This window comes from Rhinichthys klamathensis, unplaced genomic scaffold (assembly GCF_029890125.1).
Source record: "Rhinichthys klamathensis goyatoka isolate OS25496 unplaced genomic scaffold, OSU_Roscu_1.1 h1tg000727l_1, whole genome shotgun sequence".
Lineage (NCBI taxonomy): Eukaryota > Metazoa > Chordata > Actinopteri > Cypriniformes > Leuciscidae > Rhinichthys > Rhinichthys klamathensis.
In genome coordinates this window covers 466,226-488,472 of record NW_026607141.1, presented here as the reverse complement: position 1 = coordinate 488,472, position 22,247 = coordinate 466,226, and the positions used below count along the sequence as shown (strand labels likewise).

At 39.0% G+C, this 22,247-nt stretch overlaps 1 protein-coding gene across 2 annotated transcripts in view; it reads left to right on the top strand.

Annotated features, from left to right (window-relative positions):
* Nucleotides 1-636: 636 nt before the first annotated feature.
* ccdc71 (coiled-coil domain containing 71) overlaps nucleotides 637-22,247 on the top strand; it is a 33,881-nt gene continuing 12,270 nt past the window's right edge. For both annotated transcript variants that reach the window (XM_056242451.1, XM_056242450.1), the window contains exon 1: nucleotides 637-742. The gene's annotated coding sequence lies outside the window, so the exon portion shown is untranslated. The remainder of the gene's footprint in view (nucleotides 743-22,247) is intronic.

The following is a 22,247-nucleotide window of genomic DNA, read 5'->3' as shown; positions in this document are numbered from 1 at the left end:
TGTTTGCGAAAAGGTTTCATCCGTGTTTTCTGGGAAGTTTGTGAGCCACCATGCTAACATGACGTCATCCAGCCACATCTCTGTGATATCGGAGTATATTTAAAAAAAAGTTATTTGTTCTTTTCGAAGTACGAAGCTGTAAATTCTGACATTCCCATCATTATTGCATGTTCTTCAGGCCCATTTTTGGGGGAAGGTTCCTGCTCACCCATCCCCCACTGCTAAACTAAAATCCTTAGGACTATTTGTGATTTTTTTCAAAAATCTATAAATCAATGGTCCGTAGACAGTTTTCCTTATTTATTATTTACATACCTTCACAACAACATGAACTTATTCTTTTTCACTTAAAATAAACTCATTTTTAACATTAGCTAGCTATTTTCCATTTTGGGGGGATGGGCTCCTGTTCACCCATCCCCCACAGCTAAACTAAAAACCTCTAGGACTTTATTATTAATATTATGTTTAATGTTAAATCAGAGGTCCGTAGTCAGTTTTTTCTAATTAATTTTATACATATTCCTAACCATTGTCCACAACAACGTATTTTTTTCTTTTGCACTTAAATATACACAATTTTTTAACCTTAGCTAGCTATTTTCGCGATTGGCTCCGCCCCTTCTTCCAGTCAGCCACTCCGAAACTCTCACCCTCAGAAGCTCTGAGAGCCATTTTTGTTTCATGGCAGAGAGCACGGCAAGCTCTCATTTCAATGCTCTCAGAAGGGACTCGGTAAAAGGTAAGACTCCTTATTTAAAAATCATCTATTTATTTGGAGAAGGAAGCGTGGTGTTACAACAGTATGACGTTTACTTCAAGCAGCTAGGTTTGCCATAAAGACTCCGTATATGGCATATGCTCAACTACATTTTAGCCAGGATTTTTTCGTATTAGTTTTTCACAAGTAGACACCCAAAGTGGGGCTGAAAAACGTCTGTTGTTTTTGAGACGTTTTTATTCACCATAATTGCAAGGTAATATTAAACCGGTAAGTATTAGACGAATGTTTATCTCCCTTTTTCGCCAGATGAAGGTTCCTCTATTGTGTGTTGCATCGCCATTTGAAATGTTATTGAATGTAATTCTGAATTATTGACGTTTACTGCTACAAACCCCGGGTTTCGCTGTATCATTTCGCCTCTTAAATATCATTCGATCTGTTTTAACGCTTAGGCTGCTAAGGAAGATAAATATAGCGAGTAAAGACCGGATCTGTATTTTCGAATGCGCTAGGTTACGTCAAACCTAGTGAAGTATCGCAGTTTAGGGGCGCTGTGCGATCTAGCTACTAGAAAGATGTGTCTGTATTCATGCATGTGTTGTGAATTTAAATACAGACATACTATAGACCTAATTACAAATAAGTCATAAAAGAAAAGGCATAATCTGTTTTCCAGTTAAACTGTGTAAATTGTTATAATTTGTGGGACCTGTTGCGATTTAGGCAAATTCATTTTCTAGTAAATAAAATAAATGTAGTAAAACTGCAGATTTACAGTTTTTTTTTCAGCATAACATATGTTGCGAAAACATTTGTTAAAGAGTGCAGTAATTATTCTGTATAAACATCTGAGCATTTTAAAATGAGCATTCGATTGAAATTGTCAATTTTACGGAAACCTTTTTAAGGTCTTTTAAAAGACTATTCACACAGTGTGCATTCTTTAATGTTATCTCTCTGTGAAATTGTCACACTGTAAGCAGTCGGTAGTGGGACATTTTTGACTGTTGCGAAGCATCTCGGACCATGAGCAATGTTAAGCCCGGTATAACGTTACTTAATTTTTCGCGTTCTGCTCCGTCTTTCAAAGTGTACTCCTTGGACATGAGTGTAGAAAGATGCGTACACTATATATTTTATATAGTTTTTAAGCACTCAAATCACTCGCAAATGTGCCATTGTACACGCACCATCTGTGTGGACACAAAAATTGGGTTGCGCGTTGATTGTGTACACGGATGTCCTCAGATCCAACTGATGACGAAATTACGTCATGTGGACCGCTGCAGAAATCGGACGGCCGAAGTATACTTTGGGGTTTAAGCAGGATGGTGAACCAATGTCAGTTTAAATTAAAACAAAGGACTGAGTATTAGGGATGTGTGCGATTTCCAATTTCATTAACGGTTAACAGAAATTTTGCAACCGACTAGTCTAACCCCGCCTCCCGGAGACAGTCTGGACTACTTAACCTATGAGCAGTCAAATCCCACACTGAATGCCGATAAAAAACCCTCAAGCATCCTAGTGTATGATTTTCTTCTTTCATCCAAACACAATCGGAGTTATTTTAAAAAAATATCCTAGCTCAGGTTAGAGGTCACTCTTCCACCGGAACTAGATTCGCGTACGGCCTTTACCGGAAGCCAGTGATTATAGCGCTTTCAGGGAACAATATATCCCAGTGTGCATCGCAACGACATTGGCTAAAGAGTGTGTAGCATAGTGTTGTCAAAAATATCGCTGTTTCAATATGTATCGATATCTGAAATGTTTTTTCTGCAGTATCGATACACGGATACCAGCTGCGTGTTCTCACTCTTTTCTCTCCGACGGCGATGCACACCCACTCGTCTCATTCACTCTGGTTGAATAGTGCTTGTTGCGCATAATTTTAGTCATTCCTGCAGGTTTGGCACACACACCAAAAGCACGTGCACCACTGATCTAAGTTGCGCTCTCAAACAGCACGCGAGTACCAGACTGACTTATTTTTCGTGGCTTATTACGATTAAACAATCAAAATTATCAAAATGCCTTTCTTGCCGAGTAATCAGGTAAATACAGTTCGTTTTGGAATGTAAATAGTTGAGAGAAAATGCATGTTGTGTAACAGTATATTGGATCCACGCCTTAAAGTGACTGCAGCCTAACAATCCTAATGTCGTCTGTCATGTTAATCAAAGAACAAAAGACAAAGAGAAAATCGCTCGCTGCTATTGTTTGAGTAACTTTAATTGTAAGCATTAATCTGTATTAAATTTTTACAGTGAAAACTATCCAGTTATTTTACACTTGATAACTTTCACATCTGTAGTATTTCTTATCAGAATACTACTGTAAGACCTACCTTTAAGGTACGTTTGTTTCATTTTTATCTTCTATCGTATTTATTTGTGCTATTATTTGCAATTTGTTCTTATTTTATTATTGACTGTTGTCTTTTTTTTGTAAATTCAGGCTAGTTCAACGATTCAAATAAGGCCATCCTTAAAAATATTTTGGTTTGCAGTAACAGCAAAAAAAAAAAAAAAAAGGGTCGGTAGGTAGGTCTATTTTTTTTCCAAAATTCAATGAAGAAAAAAAAGGACAATTTTGGTCATGGTGATTACGTCGGTATGAATTTAAACAAATTTGCATATCGTGACGCCACTGACTGTGTCTTCAACCCATGCCTTTGGGCGCACCATTGTGAATCTCATTCTGATACAGGTTATAGACAACAAACAATTTGAAATCTTTGTCAAAAAACATGCTTATTGCATTAATTCCAGCTGCATTCATTTGGGGAAAAAGAGTGGATTTTCAGAGGGAAACAAATAAATTAAAATGACTAATCTCACCAGCGCCACGCCGACCAATAAAACAGCGCATTTGGCACTATTCGTTTAAATTTGACCCATAAACATCTGCTATTATTAACGGAAATCAGTGAGGTCAAATGGCTAGGCGCATTGTAGAAACTATATTAAGTAGTCCTGACATATTATGGAATGGTCGATTTTCTTTAGTGTAATTTAGTACATTTCGGTATGGGATGTGCTGTTTTATTGGTCAGCGCGGCGCTGGTGAGATTAGGTCGTGCAAGCAAGCACTTCTCCCTGCGCTGTCGAGTCTGTCGCGCTCGCGCGTCTCGGTCCATTGAGCCGCACAGATTACATGTCCGCGCTTCGCGAACTCTGTAACACCGCGCCGTTTCATCCCACTTTCGGTGTGTTTGGCTTCCCATACTTATGTGTGTTTGTCAGAGCCTGCCGTTGCTGTGTGACGCGCGTTCGCGGCGGCCATATCGTGACGAGCTGGACGCGCTCCGAGAAAAGGCCATTAACATCTATTCCCTATTTGACCATTAAGAATTTCGAATAATGAGCGCCTAAATGTAGGCTCATACAGACGTATTTCACAAGCAGCCGCGCCGCAGCCATCACCGAGCGCGAACCATTGACCGTGAATGAAACGAAGCGAACGCACAGACCATAGTGTGACATGCGTAAACCAATGGTGTAAACATAATCATCATAGATGACGCCACGGGTTTTTATTTAAAAGAAAGAACGTAGCCTATGCAATTTATATTCACAATACTTACTATAATATAATTGATATTTTATTGCATTTGTATTAGTTGTTTGAAGAGTAAAAAAAAAATCGGTCGGTCTTAATGCAAGTTTACAACCGGCAAGTCGGTCGGACTAAAAGGAAAAAAAAAAAAAAAATTGGGTCGGTCCTAAATTGACAGGGTCGGTCGGGTTACGGCAAACAAGAATATTTTTAAGGATGGCCTAAAGCCTCCATGTGCTGTGTGCAAGCTAAACAAAATTACCCAAATTATCAAAAAATATCGAAATAACAAATGATCTGTATGGCGGTATGGCAGTTTACCCCGTGTTATCAAATGTTATTGAGTATAGATATTTTTTAAGGTATCGTATCAAAGTTGGAAATTCCTGTATCGTGACAACACTAGTGTAGCATTCTGTTACACATATTGTGTATGAACATTTGTTCAACATCTTTAAATGTGTGAATTTTTGAACATGCTCAATACATTTGTTTATTAAATGTTATGAAAATATTTGCTGAACAGCATTCTATTTGTTTTTGAGGTATTTTGCAGGTTAGCAAACCTTTTATAAATTACTTCTGGGTGAAAGAGTAAACATCGAATGCCATGTACTCTTATGATATGGGTTCTAGTGTTATTTTTAATGCACAACGGATTAAGTTAGATCGTATGCAATGCAAAAGCACATGTCATGCGTAATCTCTTCAATGCACAACGAAGTTTGTTCTTGTATGCAATGCAATGCAAAAGCTCATGTTATGTCTCATCTCTTTAACGCACTATGGAATAAGTTAGATCTTGTATGCAAAGCAATGAAACAGAGCATGTTTGTGTAGGCCAACAACATTTTTAAAGAGACCATAAATATACTTTACGTAGACACGATTGTTTGGTTAAACATATTACAAATGTGTGGTCTGTTTGAAAACCTATAAAGCACTGTTGTTGTTGTTGTGGTATGAAATCCTGAAATCCAGCGTTAGATTAAACCTTACCAAATTTTTATTTTTCAGATAATTAGTTAAACACCAGCCATTTCAATTTGCTTGGCATGTTTCTTTTCATACAGTTGTTCCACCCTGACAATAATAAACCCGAAAGAGATAATTGACTGAAGAAAGCACTCTTGGCGCTAATGTCGGCTGTAACACCCTAGTGGTATTGCTGGAATAGGGCATACTTGTGCTTCTAACTGTGTTCTGACATATTTCAGAATCCAAAAATGTACTCAAAGCAACAACTAAAATGCGATAGAAGTGTTAGCATACTTTCTAGTTTCCTGAAGCGTTTAGTTCCAACACTAATAAAATACAGCTGCCTCTAATGTGCAGCTAATCCTGAAGACTTTAATTACGGTAGTGTTTTCAGGTGTGTTTGATTAGGGTTGGAGCAAAACCCAATAGGACAATGGCCTTAAGGACCGGATTTCAATAACCCTGATTCGTCAGGCAATTCACAAACTTATTCACCACAAAAAAATGTTTTGATTAGAAACGATACATTCCTATGAAACTATTCACACCCACAATTAAGTGTTGGTTGATGAAAGACTACAGTATGATTATTTTACAGATTAACAAAAACCTCACTGATTTGTAAATTCTAGCTATTTATTCGTTCTCATACCCTGATATTTCACTTGCCAATAAGACATCTATTCGATATTTGCATTTGTAAATTGTCCTTTTAGAGTGTTGGTTATCTACAATAGTTTTTCACCAAATATCAGTTGAAAGCTCTTACATTTGAAATTCGAATGGGGTAGGTGAAAACGACTGTGTCTTTGAGCTAGTACTACATTGGTTAGCTATTTACACCTAAAATTAACATCTGTCTCTGGTGGACGAGGCAGTTACAAGTGTAAACGAGATCCAAAACATATTTTGTGATCTGATCAGATCAACCATGGCAGAAACATCATTAACTTCCTTTACATAAACTTTCGAGAATGAGGGGTCTAAAGAGGCCATTGAGTGGTCCCATTCACACCAGGTGCAAACAAAGGAGCTCGCGTTGCGCTGCCGTTTGGACTTTGAGCCGAGCGGATAAACAGTCCGTGAGGCGCGCGCGGTTCAAATGAGTTTCGTTCCGCTTTTGGCGCATAAACATTATCGAACATTTATCGAACTCTTGATATCGTTTTATCGAGAAAAATTATATCGCGATAATTATCGTTTTATCGCCCAGCCCTACCGTGAGGGACCGATCATTAATGACGGTTCTTTGTGGTAATTACAGTATGCTGGGCAGGAAATCCAAACGTTCGCCTTTCATCCATCAACCTCAAATATGGCTTATCAAATTGAAAGGAAATACTCTCTGCTTATGTAATCCGTATGAAAGGTGCATTTCTCTCTAAAGGCACGTTCAGCAGGCTACTGCGGAGAAGGCTATAAATGACATACCCAAAATAAAAAGGTTGCTGCTCATTTGTCATTCTGAATAGACACATAACCAACATATATTTAGAAAGCCAACACTGGAGTTTACAGTTCAAGACTCAGAATTACTCCGACTGTTATTAATATGATTTCCATTACACGACAGTAGATGTTAAAACTTCATGCTGATTTGCACTCGACTTTTGCCAAGATAAGCACCAACTGAGACGTAGCTTTACAATAACCTATGCGTCTCCATCCATTTACGCTTCCTTCCATATGGTGATGTGAACATTCTTTTGTCTGGTGTTAATGGCTGAAGTATATTTCCTGGCACCTCAGCACACACAACGGCTGCAATGCTGGCTCCGGGGATCAACCACAGTGCGGTCTTCCCAGCGGATCAGCATAACAACCGTCTGGATTGAGCTGAGTAGGGTACATCTCTGGGGTGTTCAAGTGGGCACCTTCCGTCCTCAGTGTTTCGTCGACTAGCCCACAACACCTCAAGAGGGCTCGACAGTGATTCTGGCGTCCCAGAGTCACCCCCCTCCGCCCCCCACTCAACTCAGCCCAGCTTACTTACCTGTACATCAGCGTTTCTTTATTTCTATTGTGCTTGAGATCCCTCCTGCTGCTGAGGTTGCTCCTTCCTCGTAGTTCAGTGGCATAAACCCTTGATGTGACCTAACCACAATCTCTAACGCCACAATCTCACCGCAACCCGACCATACGCGCCAACCCGTTTGACTAAGGCTGTCGAAGCCCCAATGTCGTCGTTAATGCAGGTTCAGTGGCAACGGTTCCATATGGCATTCTACCTACCGTAAAACACATTATCTGTCCAACACAAATCCTCATTCACGCAAAATACAGTACACTGGATTGTAATAACTATAACTATGCAAACTATACAAATAATCTTTTCAAGAATTCTTCGAAACCATAGTGTGGCGGCCTGTACACAGCCAGCTAGAATCTTTCCATCTCAACCACAGCCAGTTGCTGCTGCTTCAGATAAGTTCTTCACTGTGCGACGCAACTCTTGGCCACTGAATCCGACATCTCTGAGAAACCGGGTTGTAGAGTGTGCCACAAATCCTCAACAACCCACTTCCACTGGATAAACCCGGACTCTACATCCTCGCTGTTCTGCTTCAGTGGCTAGATGAGCATACCGCAGTTTCTTCCTCTCGTACGCCTCATCTACAGCATTCTCCCATGGCACTGTTAACTCTATCAGGTAAACAAGGCGTGCTGATCCAGACCACAAGACAATATCTGGTCGAAGGTTAGTGGTGGCAATCTCAGGTGGAAAAATAAGCCGTTGATCAACATCTGCCAGCATTTTACAGTCTCTAGCAACATCCAGTTGTCCTGGGCGAGAATTGGTTTTAACACCTTTTCTTGGTGGTTGCTCTCCTGGGTGGAGGAATATTACATACAGAAGACAATGTTTTGCTAGAACAGTGGCAACTTATTGGTCATGTTACGCTTGTCTTCCAATGCTAAAGCCAAACATTGCAGTACCTGGTCATGGCGCCAGGTAAACCGTCCTTGGCTAAGAGCCACCTTACATCCTGTCAGAATGTGCCATAATGTGGCTGATGAACACAAAGGACAAGAGGGATCCTCTCCTACCCAGAGGTTTAGGTTTCTGTGGTGATGGGAGAACATCATATGTTGACCTGATAAGGAAACTGATCCTACTCTGTTCCATTGACCATAGGTCTTGCCAGCCCATCTTGCGTTGTTCCACACTCTCCCATCTCATCCATTCTCCCTGGCCTGGGAAAATGGCCTTTAAACAACTCGTCCTCTCCTCCTGCTTTCGCACCTCGTTGACTACCAGCTTCCTCCTTTGAGCTGGCCTGCCTTGTGCCATTAGGAGGAGCTAAACTGAGCCCAAAAAAAAACCCCTCTTCCATGCTGTACTTGCCCCACGATATCACCAATTTGAAGGGCAGCCTTTGCATCTTCCACAGCTTTCTTTGCTGACCACTTTCTTCCAGTTTTTAACACAGGTGCTGTCGCATGACTCTACTAATGTCATTTCCAGTCTGACCTTGGCGCACTTAAACTCTTCGGTTAAAGCGGAGACTGGTAGCTGAGGCAGCGTGGAACTCCCAACCATTTCCTGATGTATGAACTTATTAAAGCTCCAGCTTATCCACTGTTGTCAAAGAAACCTCGTACACAGTCAGTGCCACAGCAACCTCGGCAGTAGACCAAACTGAAAGCACCAGAGTTTTAGTTTGCCTGGTAGAGCGCAGCTGTTTATGCTCTTCAACCCTTCCACTGCTTGTCGTCTAACTTCTCCCACTCGAACCGTGTCCTTTAGATCCCCATCGTACCATCTCCCAAGACTCTTCACTGGCTTCTCAGATTGATAGGTGGGATGTCTGACGAAATTTACATAGGCTCATGCCTTTTTGCATCTGTATGTGTTTCCTCCAAATATCTCTCCAGCTCAACCTTAGATGCTTTTAATGTGCCATTCTTCTCACTGGTGAATTACTTCTTTATGAATTTGAATGGGTCTTTATAGAAATTAGCTCTTGCAATCTCCTCCTTGTAGCGTTTCCGTAGGCGCTCAGCTCTGCGCAATGTTGCAAGCTTATCTTTTATGGCCCTTTGTGAGTCCCTCCATCTGACTTTTCTTCTGCTCTTCTCCATTGCTTCCTCAGCTGTCTCCTTTCTCTAATTAACCCTTCAATCTTCTGCTCCCGTCTAGACTTTCCAGGAGTAGTTTGTACTTTATCCTTCTTTTCTCCACACCAAACCTCTCACTTCCATATGCGTAAATGATGTCCCCAAATTTATCCAGCTTCTTTTCAACTGTACCAGTTAATCTTTCCAATGCAAAGCATAGATCTGTGTTTATGTATTTATGTCTGACTGGGTTCACAAGTATCATTGTTCATCACTACTGTGCAAGACCTCCTCTCGTCTATGACAGGGGTGCTGATATCCTGCGAACTGTGATTATTTATATATATATATATATATTAGGGGTGGAACGCGGGTTCTTTAGGGACACATAATCTGTACCATCGGCTTAGCTCTGAACGCGCGTTCACTTAAAACGTTGGCTTTATACGCGCGTCCTATTCGCTTTGGACTAGCGTCGAACTAGACGCGAATTTGACGCTCTATTCGCGTTTGGTGTGACCGCATAATGAAGGCTGAGAGAGAGAGAGAGAGAGAGAGAGAGAGAGAGAGAGAGAGAGAGAGAGAGAGAGAGGGAGAGAGAGAGAGAGAGAGAGAGAGAGAGAGAGAGAGAGAGAGAGAGAGAGAGAGGAGAGAGAGAGAGAGAGGAGAGAGAGAGAGAGAGAGAGAGAGAGAGAGAGAGAGAGAGAGAGAGGAGAGAGAGAGAGAGAGAGAGAGAGAGAGAGAAGAGAAGAGAGAGAGAGAGAGAGAGAGAGAGAGAGAGAGAGACATACTCCGTCATTTTGTTCATACAGATCATTAAACCTGCAAAGTATTTTATATTTGTGTACACAACATTGTGCTTTTGTCACACTGTAAACTCTTGTCAAACTGTAACCTACAACTGTCACCCAACCAAAATCACAAACACACTGTTTTAAAAGCAAAACATATTTATCCAACTCCATTTCAAAACAGTCTGTGGGTCCCATTTTTTGGACATTCGTCATATTGCATTGGTTTTCATTTCTTGTCCCTCGGAGCACTAATCTTACACATTCTACATTGATTAAAAAAAGAAAATCGAATGTGTAATGGTAGTATTATTTTATACAGAAATCAATTATTTATAATTCAGATGAGAATAATGTTACATTGTCAATTAATAATGTTAATTAAAATTAAGGAAAAGAAATATTGATCTGAAATATAGCAAAATAATTTTAAATTAATTCAGGTACAATTACCAAACATATCTCAAGGTCTTTTTGTCTTTTTATTAATTTAATTAATAACCTAATTATATAAAACAATTGTCAGTGCACTACAAATAAACTGGTTCTATGCCTTTATTATAAAACTTATTTAAAAATACAATGCCTTCTGCATTTTGTTTTGCTTTTCCCTCCATTGTACGAAATCGTACCGAACCGTGATGTCTGAACCGAGGTATGAACCGAACCGTGACTTCTGTGTACGTTCCACCCCTAATATATATAATATATATATAAATATAATATATTATATATATATATATATAATATGCTCAAACATAAAAATAAAAATAAAAATATTAAGAATATAATTTTGAAAATGTGTAAAAAATACAGGTCCTTCTCGAAAAATTAGCATATTGTGATAAAGTTCATTATTTTCCATAATGTAATGATAAAAATTAAACTTTCATATATTTTAGATTCATTGCACACCAACTGAAATATTTCAGGTCTTTTATTGTTTTAATACTGATGATTTTGGCATACAGCTCATGAAAACTCAAAATTCCTGTCTCAAAAAATTAGCATATTTCATTCCGACCAATAAAAGAAGTGTTTTTAATACAACAACAAAAAGTCAACCTTCAAATAATTATGTTTAGTTTAGTTTTAGTTTATTTGTTTAGCACGTTTAGTACAAGTACAGAACAATGCAAGGAGGGAACGAAGCCACTCTAGGCTTGTACAGAGTTCCACTTGTTCAGTTATGCACTCAATAGTCAATACTTGGTCGGGAATCCTTTTGCAGAAATGACTGCTTCAATGCGGCGTGGCATGGAGGCAATCAGCCTGTGGCACTGCTGAGGTCTTATGGAGCCCCAGGATGCTTCGATAGCGGCCTTAAGCTCATCCAGAGTGTTGGGTCTTGCGTCTCTCAACTTTCTCTTCACAATATCCCACAGATTCTCTATGGGGTTCAGGTCAGGAGAGTTGGCAGGCCAATTGAGCACAGTAATACCATGGTCAGTAAACCATTTATCAGTGGTTTTGGCACTGTGAGCAGGTGCCAGGTCGTGCTGAAAAATGAAATCTTCATCTCCATAGAGCCTTTCAGCAGATGGAAGCATGAAGTGCTCCAAAATCTCCTGATAGCTAGCTGCATTGACCCTGCCCTTGATAAAACACAGTGCACCAACACCAGCAGCTGACATGGCACCCCAGACCATCACTGACTGTGGGTACTTGACACTAGAGCCCGACCAATATGGATTTTTGGGGGCCGATACCGATATTAGGGAGTAAAAAAAGTCCGATACCGATATATCGGCCGATATTATTTATGTGTATATTAGTGTTGCACGGTGCACCGATACTTCAAAAGTATCGCGATACTCGGAAATTAAAAACTTCACGATACCTAAATTTATTAGTATCGATACTTCTAAGAATGACCGCGTTCCAGATTTGTAAGAGAGTATTGCATGTTGGTGTGTGCAACGCACGCTTCCAGTGCCTCCCTATGGACGTCTGTGTTTTTCTCCTCATGCGCGTGTGACAGGGCGCGTGAACTGAAGAGAGAGAGAGGAGAGAGAGAGAGAGAGAGAGAGAGACCCGGTCGCGCGCGCGCACTCTCTCTCTCTCTGCGGAGCCAGGCGAAAGTATAGCCTAAACAAGGCTTCACCGTCTCAAAACTAAGCGCTGTCTTGCTCTCTCTCTCTCCCTCGCACATATTAATCAAAATAATTCGACACGATGGTAAGGTCGGGAGACTAAAGTTTCATGTGGAGCATTCGGAGTTTTTTTTTTTTTTTTTGAATTACCGCTGGGTGTAAATTGTGGTAAAATACGTTGCCTTATCTTCTCTGAATCGTTCCGCACATTCAGCTGACATAAACCACACTTTAAATAAACGAAAAAAACTATCCAGTCATGAAATGTTTTCTGTGATGACAGTGGGATGTAACCGCCTGGATAATCACACAACGCGCACACGTCCGATAATGACACGTCCAATTCGCGAACTAATGACTCATTTGAACCGATTCGTTTAATGAATGGTTAAAACAACTGATCTGTCTGAATCGGTGTATAACTAATCGTTAACACTTTGTAATAAGGTTTCATTTATTACATAAATTACATAAAACAAATAAAAACACTTGTTTTCCCCCCCCGAAAAAGCATATGACTACTTTTTTCCACACAATGCTATCATGAATCGATAAGAGAATCGTTAAAGAATCGGATCGATAAGCAGAATCGTCAGTGGCATTGATATTGATAAAATCTTATGTTTCTTATGATAACTGAGATAATGCTGCTAAATTTATTTATTTTTTTACCTTGAATGTCATTGCTCTAATTTATTTTTTATATTTTTCATATTTCATATTTTGTTCAAATGGTTATTATAGCCTATCTGCTGTTCAAATGTTCATTTATTAGTGTGTTATGATTGGAATGTTGTCCCAGTTTTAAAATAAAGCACAGCAATGATATTTGAGAGTGTTTCTCCCTTTTCAGGAAAAGTATCGAAAAAGTATCGAAATCGCAATTCTTGACTTGGTATCGGTATCGAAACAATAATTTTGGTATCGTGACAACACTAGTGTATATTATAATACAGTAGCAATATTATTTATGTGTGTTATAGTACAGTATACCATGCAGTCAAAAGTTTGGACACTTTCCTATTGGTGTGTACAAACTTTTGATGGGTACTTTACACAGTATAAACAGAATAAATATATTTTATAAACACGTTTTGCAATGATCACTCAAATGTGGTGATCAAACTCTTTTGTGACACAGATATGTAATGGAGGCAGGGGGAATGATAGAATGAGAATTATACAGTTGAAATGTAACCAAACTAGTTTGCATTGCATGTTATATTATATTATATTATATTATATTCTAAATACTGTTGCATAATCTTCACTAACGACTTTGTCTTTTAATTTAGTCATAACTTGTATCAATAAATATATAAAAAGTGTCACTGACAACCTTAGTATCTTCTATTTTTAGTCTTAATTCCTCTAATCTCTACCAGTGGAGGAAGAACTCAGATCTTTTTACTAAAGTAAAATTAATAATATCATAATGAAAATGTAATTAAAAACGTATGTACAGTACTTTTATACTATTTTAAATTAGTAAGCAAAATGTACTAAACGTGAAACTAGGCTACTTTAATGCAAAATGGCCCTATATAAAGTGTTATAATTATATAAATTATTGGAATATTGCTTGATGTTGTAACGTAGCGTTATAGGCAGAATGAGCTTTAACATTGTCAACACCGGACGCGGCCGTTATTGCTCGCGTCACAACAGCTGTTTACCCGATACAAAGCAGAATCAGTTTACTGTCGGAGATTTGTCGCTCGCGCCACGCATTTTAATCAATGTTTCATCAACCAATTGCCTGGATTTTAATAAATAAGAAGTAAATATAGCAGACAAAATAATCAGGACTTCTCAGCTCCGCGCTTGCAAGAGTCACAAGCTCACACAATACGTGACAGAGGCTGGTAGCAGAGAAATCAATTCTGTGAATTACACTGCGCAAATCACAAGTAGGCTACTACCCACCGGATGAAGAAGGGTTGGCTCTCAGTCTCCACAGGCTACATAAAATATTCATTTTATTTTATTTTTCGTGTTCGCATTTATGAGGAAAAAACAATGTTACAGACGCGACAGTTCAGCACTACGGACGTGAGCGCTCTGAAAGCGGCACTAAAATATGCTTTGAAACTTTCACATAGACATCAAACAGAAAGCACAAAACCTTTCGTTTCAAAGTGAATTTCGTTTTGTATTAATTGTATCTTAATTTTAATCAATGTTTCATCAACCAATTGCCTGGATTTAAGAAGTAAATATAGCAGACGATAGATAATCTCGACACGGAGGCGCCTGCGGGTGAACTGGAGCTCGTCTCATGAACCGAAACTCAGCGTATAGACCTGAGAATTTAAATATATCTATATTGAAATGTCTACTTTTAAACAGAACAATTCAAAACGAAAGACAGACAGACTTATGTAATCGTATGAAATGTGCATTTCTCTCTGGCGCGCGTTCATTGAAGATCGCGAGTCAGCATCGTCAACTTCATCTTTGGCTGACACTGACTGAAAACACTTGTTTATTAATAAACAATTAAAATGTCTCCTTGCTATATTTGTTGAATTCATAATCATTACTTTTGCCAGTTCTTTGTGACAGCTTTTAGGTGCTTTATTGGCAGCGCCACCCTTACATGAATCACTGCACCCGCATTTTTTAAAATATTCATTTATCGGCCATTATAAATGCCGATACCGATAGTTTGGAAAATGCCTATTATCGGCCGATAATATCGGCCCGCCGATATATCGGTCGGGCTCTACTTGACACGGGACTTCAGGCATTTTGGCATTTCCTTCTCCCCAGTCTTCCTCCAGACTCTGGCACCTTGATTTCCGAATGACATGCAAAACTGAGCAACAGTCCAGTGCTGCTTCTCTGTAGACCAGGTCAGGCGCTTCTGCCGCTGTTTCTGGTTCAAAAGTGGCTTGACCTGGGGAATGCGGCACCTGTAGCCCATTTCCTGCACACGCCTGTGCACGGTGGCTCTGGATGTTTCTACTCCAGACTCAGTCCACTGCTTCCGCAGGTCCCCCAAGGTCTGGAATCGGTCCTTCTCCACAATCTTCCTCAGGGTCCGGTCACCTCTTCTCGTTGTGCAGCGTTTTTTGCCACACTTTTTCCTTCCCACAGACTTCCCACTGAGGTGCCTTGATACAGCACTCTGGGAACAGCCTATTTGTTCAGAAATTTCTTTCTGTCTTACCCTCTTGCTTGAGGGTGTCAATGATGGCCTTCTGGACAGCAGTCAGGTCGGCAGTCTTACCCATGATTGCGGTTTTGAGTAATGAAACAGGCTGGGAGTTTTTAAAAGCCTCAGGAATCTTTTGCAGGTGTTTAGAGTTAATTAGTTGATTCAGATGATTAGGTTAATAGCTTGTTTAGAGACCCTTTTCATGATATGCTAATTTTGAGAGACAGGAATTTTGGGTTTTCATGAGCTATATGCCAAAATCATCAGTATTAAAACAATAAAAGACCTGAAATATTTCAGTTGGTGTGCAATGAATCTAAAATATATGAAAGTTTAATTTTTATCATTACATTATGGAAAATAATGAACTTTATCACAATATGCTAATTTTTTGAGAAGGACCTGTATTTGGTGGATGTGGTATAACAACTTGTAACCACAATTAAAGTAAAGTTAAGCCACAAGTCTGCTCATGCTTTGTTTCAAATCTGAGGATTATATCTCTAAAACTATCAATTTTATGAAGCATTTTATGAGACCATGTCATGTGAGTTTTTAGAGAAGCCTGATGAGATGCTAATCAAATATTTTATTGCCCTGTAATAGAGGTCGACCGATTCATCGGTTTTGCCGATATATCGGTACCGATAGTTGATTGGTGGAACTAGGCTATCGTTTATCGGCAAAAATCCACACCGATAGTTTTTCCGGGTTGCGTCCGTTGCTGGAGCGGCTGAGGGGTGCGCTGACATTACACAGCACGAGCGCTGAGAAGAGACTGCTGGCATTATACAGAGCAAGAGCGGCCTCTAGAGAGTTGTTGTAAACGAGTTGTTTATTGTAACACGTGAGGCTGCACGAAGATCACAAGCTGCACGGAGAGTGATGACACTTCAGATGCGTGTTTAAAACACTGATAGCGAAACTGTATGAATACAGAACACTGCAGTCCATGTTGCCATATCATTATAAAGTAATTAATTTGTTGACTAGATGCTGCATTAGCAGAGAAAGAACAGCAGTATGTTTGCTGTCGAGGTTGTGAGGACTCTAACATTAGCAGCGGCTACCTCAAGCCGTTTAAACAATGTGACAAAAACGCACGTAAACCTGACCCAAATGTTTAATGTCGCAATTGTTACCATCTATTTGCATTAGTTTATATCCAGCTGGTCACTTGTTTTAAAGTGCAGTGAATGTTGAACAACTGGGGCCGTCGGCGATCTTTGTACGTAAAGGGGTTAGTGACAAAAGTTAAAATAAGAGCAAGTGACGCATATCGGTGTCCGAATTAGCCATTAGTTCTTTGTTTAAAACGGTATCAGGCAAAAAAAAAAAAAAAAAAAAATCCTATTAGTGCATCCCTAGTATGAACCCTTTCGTCCTTTTTCCTGAGTCACTGCTACTATGCAATCCAGCACATTTTGGTGGCAGCCATTTTGTAATTGGACTCCTGTTGTCTTTTGTACCCTTTTTCCATCCAAATATTACTTGCTTTTCTCTTTGGAAATTGCGTAATGTATATTTATATAACAATTAGGGCTGCACGATTTGGGCCAAAATGATAATCACGATTATTTTTATCAATATTGAGATCACGATTAATTATCACGATTATTTGTTGATTTTAACCAAAACAAATGTTATTGTCACATAGGCTAATTATAACTGCTTTCACATTATGCTACATTCCTGCTAATGTACAACTATGTGCATCAAAATAAAACAGGTCCTCTTATTCACCAAAATTCAGTGCATCTCTTTAAAGAATAAATAAAAACAAATAAAACAATAAAGAAAATGTAGCAAAACTTCAACAGGGCACTATTTTACATTGTGTAAATATAAAATAAAAATATAAACTTGCATTGTACCTGCATAATGGATGTGAATAAAACGCACAAAATATACAATCAATAAAAAACAAATATTCCATAACAGAATGTAACCAAATGAGAACATTTCAAGGCAGAACTAAGCACTTAGCACTATGGAAGTTCGATTAATGGATGAAATTCAGAGTCATTGTTATTTGACGCTTAAGAAATGTAAAATGTTGTGGTACAGTGTCAGTGATTAGTCTTACTGCATAAATTGAATCTTATTTAATCCTCCAAAGTGTATGTGCTTGAATTATTTCTACTTATTAAACAATAGTTCAAAACAAGAGTTTGTAGTACTGATTATTGGAGTCCATTAATCGAACTTTCATGCCATATTAATATGTAGTATGTATGTACCAATTTACTAATGCTCACACTAGGGCTGCAACGATTAGTCGACGTTGTCGACAACGTCGACAATAAAAATTTGTCGACAAATATCTTTGTTGTCGAGTAGTCGTTTGTTCTCACGTGACCTAATGTAAGGGCCTGCAATATCGCGATTTGACCGCTACGGCGCTGTAGCGCTAGAGTGTAGTGCAGCCCTTACAAATGCTATTGCGGTAGAAGAAAACACAGCGCGAATTATGACAGTGCAAACGAATCCGAACTAGCAAGGTTTAGGTTTGGGAAAGTTTCACAAAACTTCAAATCAAGAATGCTGTCGTGTGCAATAATTGCAAGGCGCAACTTGCTTTTCTCCCGTGAAAAAGCACAACATGCATGTTGGAGTGCAAGAGGAAACATCCCGGCAAAAGAGGAGCCGGTGAGAAGTGAGTGTTCTCCAGCTGGAGCTTACTAACCAGCGGCAAATCTCTCTTTATTAGAGAATGCAATACTACTAATAATAGTAATAATATTATCAATAGTAATATAATTACAGTAATGTGATGACTTATTTTGCATAGAATAAAGCTTGATCGAGCTTAGGAGTCAGGGCTGTTTTTATTATTGTAACACTATTAGTATATTAGGTATTATTATAGTCTTATCACTTGCCTGTATTTTGTTCAATAATCATGAAGACTTACAAAACGAGATGTTATATCCTTCCTATGATATAGGAAGAATATCATGGCAGTCAGTGGCGTCATGCCCATTCAAAGTGAGGGGGCACGTGCCCCCTCAGATTTTTCCTCCCTGATAATTTTTTATTTCTTCAGTCTCTTGTTATAATCAGATTCAGCACGTTGTTCATCTTCAATCCTCAGCGGCGCCGAGCAGAGCGCACGTCAGAAACAGAGGACAGTGTGTGTGTGTGTGTGTGTGTGTGTGCGTGCGTGTTCATCTGAGCCTCATTGGTCTGTCACTGCTCGTCAATGTCAGAATATTTGAGATGACCAATCAAATCAAAGTAGGCGGGGTTTATGTTCACAGAAGCTGAGCGCGAATTTTAGCAGTGAGACTCGACGCTTCAGTTCAGTGTACAGTCAAGTGCGAGATGTAAGTAGCTAAACTAAACATTTCATATTTGACAGGTTTTTTTGTTCATAAATGTTAAACGAATGACAAAAATAATCAGGCACACGAATATACTTTTGTCTAATTTCGCCATTTTGAACTGAAAATAGGCCTAACGTGACTCGTAATGTAGGCTAAAGAATAATTCGTTTAGGTAACACTTTATTTTAAGGTGCTTGTAATACGCAGTAATTAACAGTTAATAAGACACTTATAAGACCTTATAAGATGCATATAAGATGCATATAAGCATTAACTACTTCATATAAGGGTTAATTAAAGGTCCAGGCCCTGAAGAGATCAGGGAAACTACTCCCTCTTGGGAAGGTCAATTTTTAAGTGACTGGGAGTTTGTGTTACCATTTATGTTTGTTCGGCTGTTCTAAAAGTGCAATGTATTGATACTTGAGAAATTTATTATTTAATTTAATTTATTTATTATAATTAGTTAATGCTTATATGCATCTTATAAGTGTCTTATTAACTGTTAATTACTGCTTATTACAAGCACCTTAAAATAAAGTGTTACCTTAGTTTACTGTCATTGTGAGGGGAAAAGCCGTTTTCATTGTTAGGCACAAGATTAATAATGAATGTGTACATATTGAGAATTAATATAGAACAATTTGTTGCCTTAAGTAAATTAAAAAAGCTCAGCTTTAGGAGGGGAAGGCAAGATCAGGAGACTGAGAGAAAAAGAAAGAGTGATGGATAAGAAGTGAGAGCAGGTATTGACAAATAATCTACTGTCCGCTGACATGGTTTTAAGGCTATTTCTTATCCTTTTTTTGGCCTTCAAACGTCTTGAAATGCACATATCAGAGAAATAAAAAATTTGAACCCCCTACCCACCTCAAATTTAGGACCTCTGTGATTATAAAGCCCTGTCTACGGCCCTGTATTAGGCATAAGATCAATAATGAATGTGTACTGTGAATGAATTTAATAAACTTAGTTAGGCTACCTAGCTTTCCTAGTAGCTTTCAGTAAATGAACTCGTCTGAGAAAATGATTCATAAATCAACCTATCAGTTGACCCTATGTTTACTTTCTTCACTGACAGACAAAAATGAAAAGCCTATCAGTCAAAGCTCAACTTTAGGAGGGGAAGAGACAGGGCAAGAGAAAAACAAAGAGAAAAAGTGTGATGGAGATGAGGAGAGAAAAATAATCAGCTGCGTAACATGGTTTTAAAGCTGTTTGTATCCAGTTTTTTTGGCCTTCAAAACATCTTATAATGCACATATAAGATACACATATACCTTAACTTAGTCCTCAGATAGAGGAGGGTTGCTGCTAGCTCCGTTAAGGTATTTCTGTCCCTCCCAACCTGCATTGAAATAGTATGTTTCGCAGCCAGAATTAAAAAAAATTCAGGGGGAGAAACCCCCTGACCCCTCCTAACATGATCCATATCACCCGTCAGAAAACAATTGCAACGTCTCAGATTGTGCCCCCCCAGAATTTTGGCTTGCATGACGCCCCTGATGGCAGTTACTTTATCATACTATAAATTAAAAGGTGAATGAGAACGTCTCTGTCAGCTCAATTGTCATGTAAAAAAAGATTGTAATTTTATACTTATAATAATTGTTTGCAGATTAATATTTTACCATTCTTTGTGACCTGAAGTTAATGTCCCTTTTTCTGTTTCAGTTCTAAGAAAAGCAGTGGGCCTATTAAACAATGCTTAGAGAGCATTTGAGTGTGATTTGAGTTGGACCGAAATCTGAAAACTTAAAGAGAATGACCTGTTTAGTTGGCTCAAAGTTCATTAAAACAACTATTTCAAAAGCTGAAGTGATTTTCTTTTTTTATATTATAGTTAGATAATATGTATAGAATATGTTAGATATGTATAACTCAATGTTTTAACTAATTGGAAAAGCTGAATAATCGTTCCAAACTTACTGATTAGTCTGCGAAATAATCGACGATTAGTCGATTAATCGTTCTAATAATCGTTAGATTAATCGATTATCAAAATAATCGTTTGTTGCAGCCCTAGCTCACACTCGGTCTCTCACGCGCACCGTCACTCGGTCTCTCTCGCGCGCAGACACAATCGGTCTCTCTCGCGCGCTGTCGCTCGTACGCAGACACACTCGGTATCTCTCGCGCACTTTCGAGCGCGCTCTTGGACACTCGGTCTCTCGTGCACTGTCGCTCGCGCGCAGACGGTCTCTCTCGCGCACTCGGGCTCAGGGCTCATGGAGGCACGTGATCAGACAGTGGTTTACGGAGCGCTAGATTGGCTTTACAAAAAAAAAAAAAACCTTTGATACGGAGTGTTCTGTGAATGTAATGACGCATTTTAAATATCGCTCGGTCACGCGAATTTGATCGTGGGAAGCCAAAATCGCGATCGTGATTAAAATTCGATTAATCGTGCAGCCCTAATAACAATACTTTTTGTTATATTATTCTGGCATAAAAAAGTGCAATTTGTTTGTACAGTAAAATATTAAGTTTGTGCTTGTAGATATATGTAACATTGTAATCATCTCAATAGCAAATTATCTCTTCTTTAGAATGCATCAAAACATCTGGCTTTATCTGCTTCCTATCACTGTTTCTATTGTAGAGTTATTTGACTGTTGATTCTCCATCTTCTCGGTCGGCAGATCAGCTAAAGATGTTCAGGGGTGAATCCGGTCTTTATTTTAGATGTGGATTTATTTTAACCTTTGTAAATGGCTCCTTATTGTCTGTAAATCATTAAATGTGGTCTTGTCCGAGCACTTTACCCTGCAATTTTCAGTATGGAGCGGGTCATTCTGTTTGGTGCGCACACAGGGCTCAACGCTAAGAATTTTTTCTACTGGCCCGTTCTACTAAATGTAAATGTCTATACTAAATTATATCAATATGGGGAATTTTTGCCCCTTATCTTGAATCTGGGGGCATTCTAGATGCATTTTAATTGACTAAATCACGCCGTAAAAGCACGCTAGTCTAATCTACCAGACTAGCTGCATCACGTAGTGTGCACAGTACACTCAATAGGTGTGTTTTTGTTTGTTTTTTGTAATGTGAGAGACATACTCGATAATGTCTGATCGTTAAATTAACAATTACAATATCATAGACTATATAAATCGCACACCCCTACCTGACCCGATCGGGCACGCGGCAGTTCCGTCAACTGTCCCGAGCGTCGTTCACACTGGCCCCGGGCCATCGGGCAGTCCTTAATGTCGAGCCCGTACCAAATGAAAACAGTTGTTTTAACCACTGCATTTGCGGAACTTCTCTGTGTACAGAATGTAATTTTAAACTCCCAAGTTTACCCCCTAGGATGGGACAATATTGTTTATATAATATAATTTGTTGCGAACATGCCTGGAAAAGTATCGAAGAACACAGACACAGAGTGAGCTGCTGCCGGATAAGTGTGCACGATAAGTTCAAGTTGTATATTAAGTGCTTAAAGACCCACTCCGATGAAAATAATGTTTTTCTAGGTGTTAACATGTTCTTGTGGCATTTTTCTAATGTTAGAGGACATATCTTGAGAAAAATCAGCTCAAAGTTGTA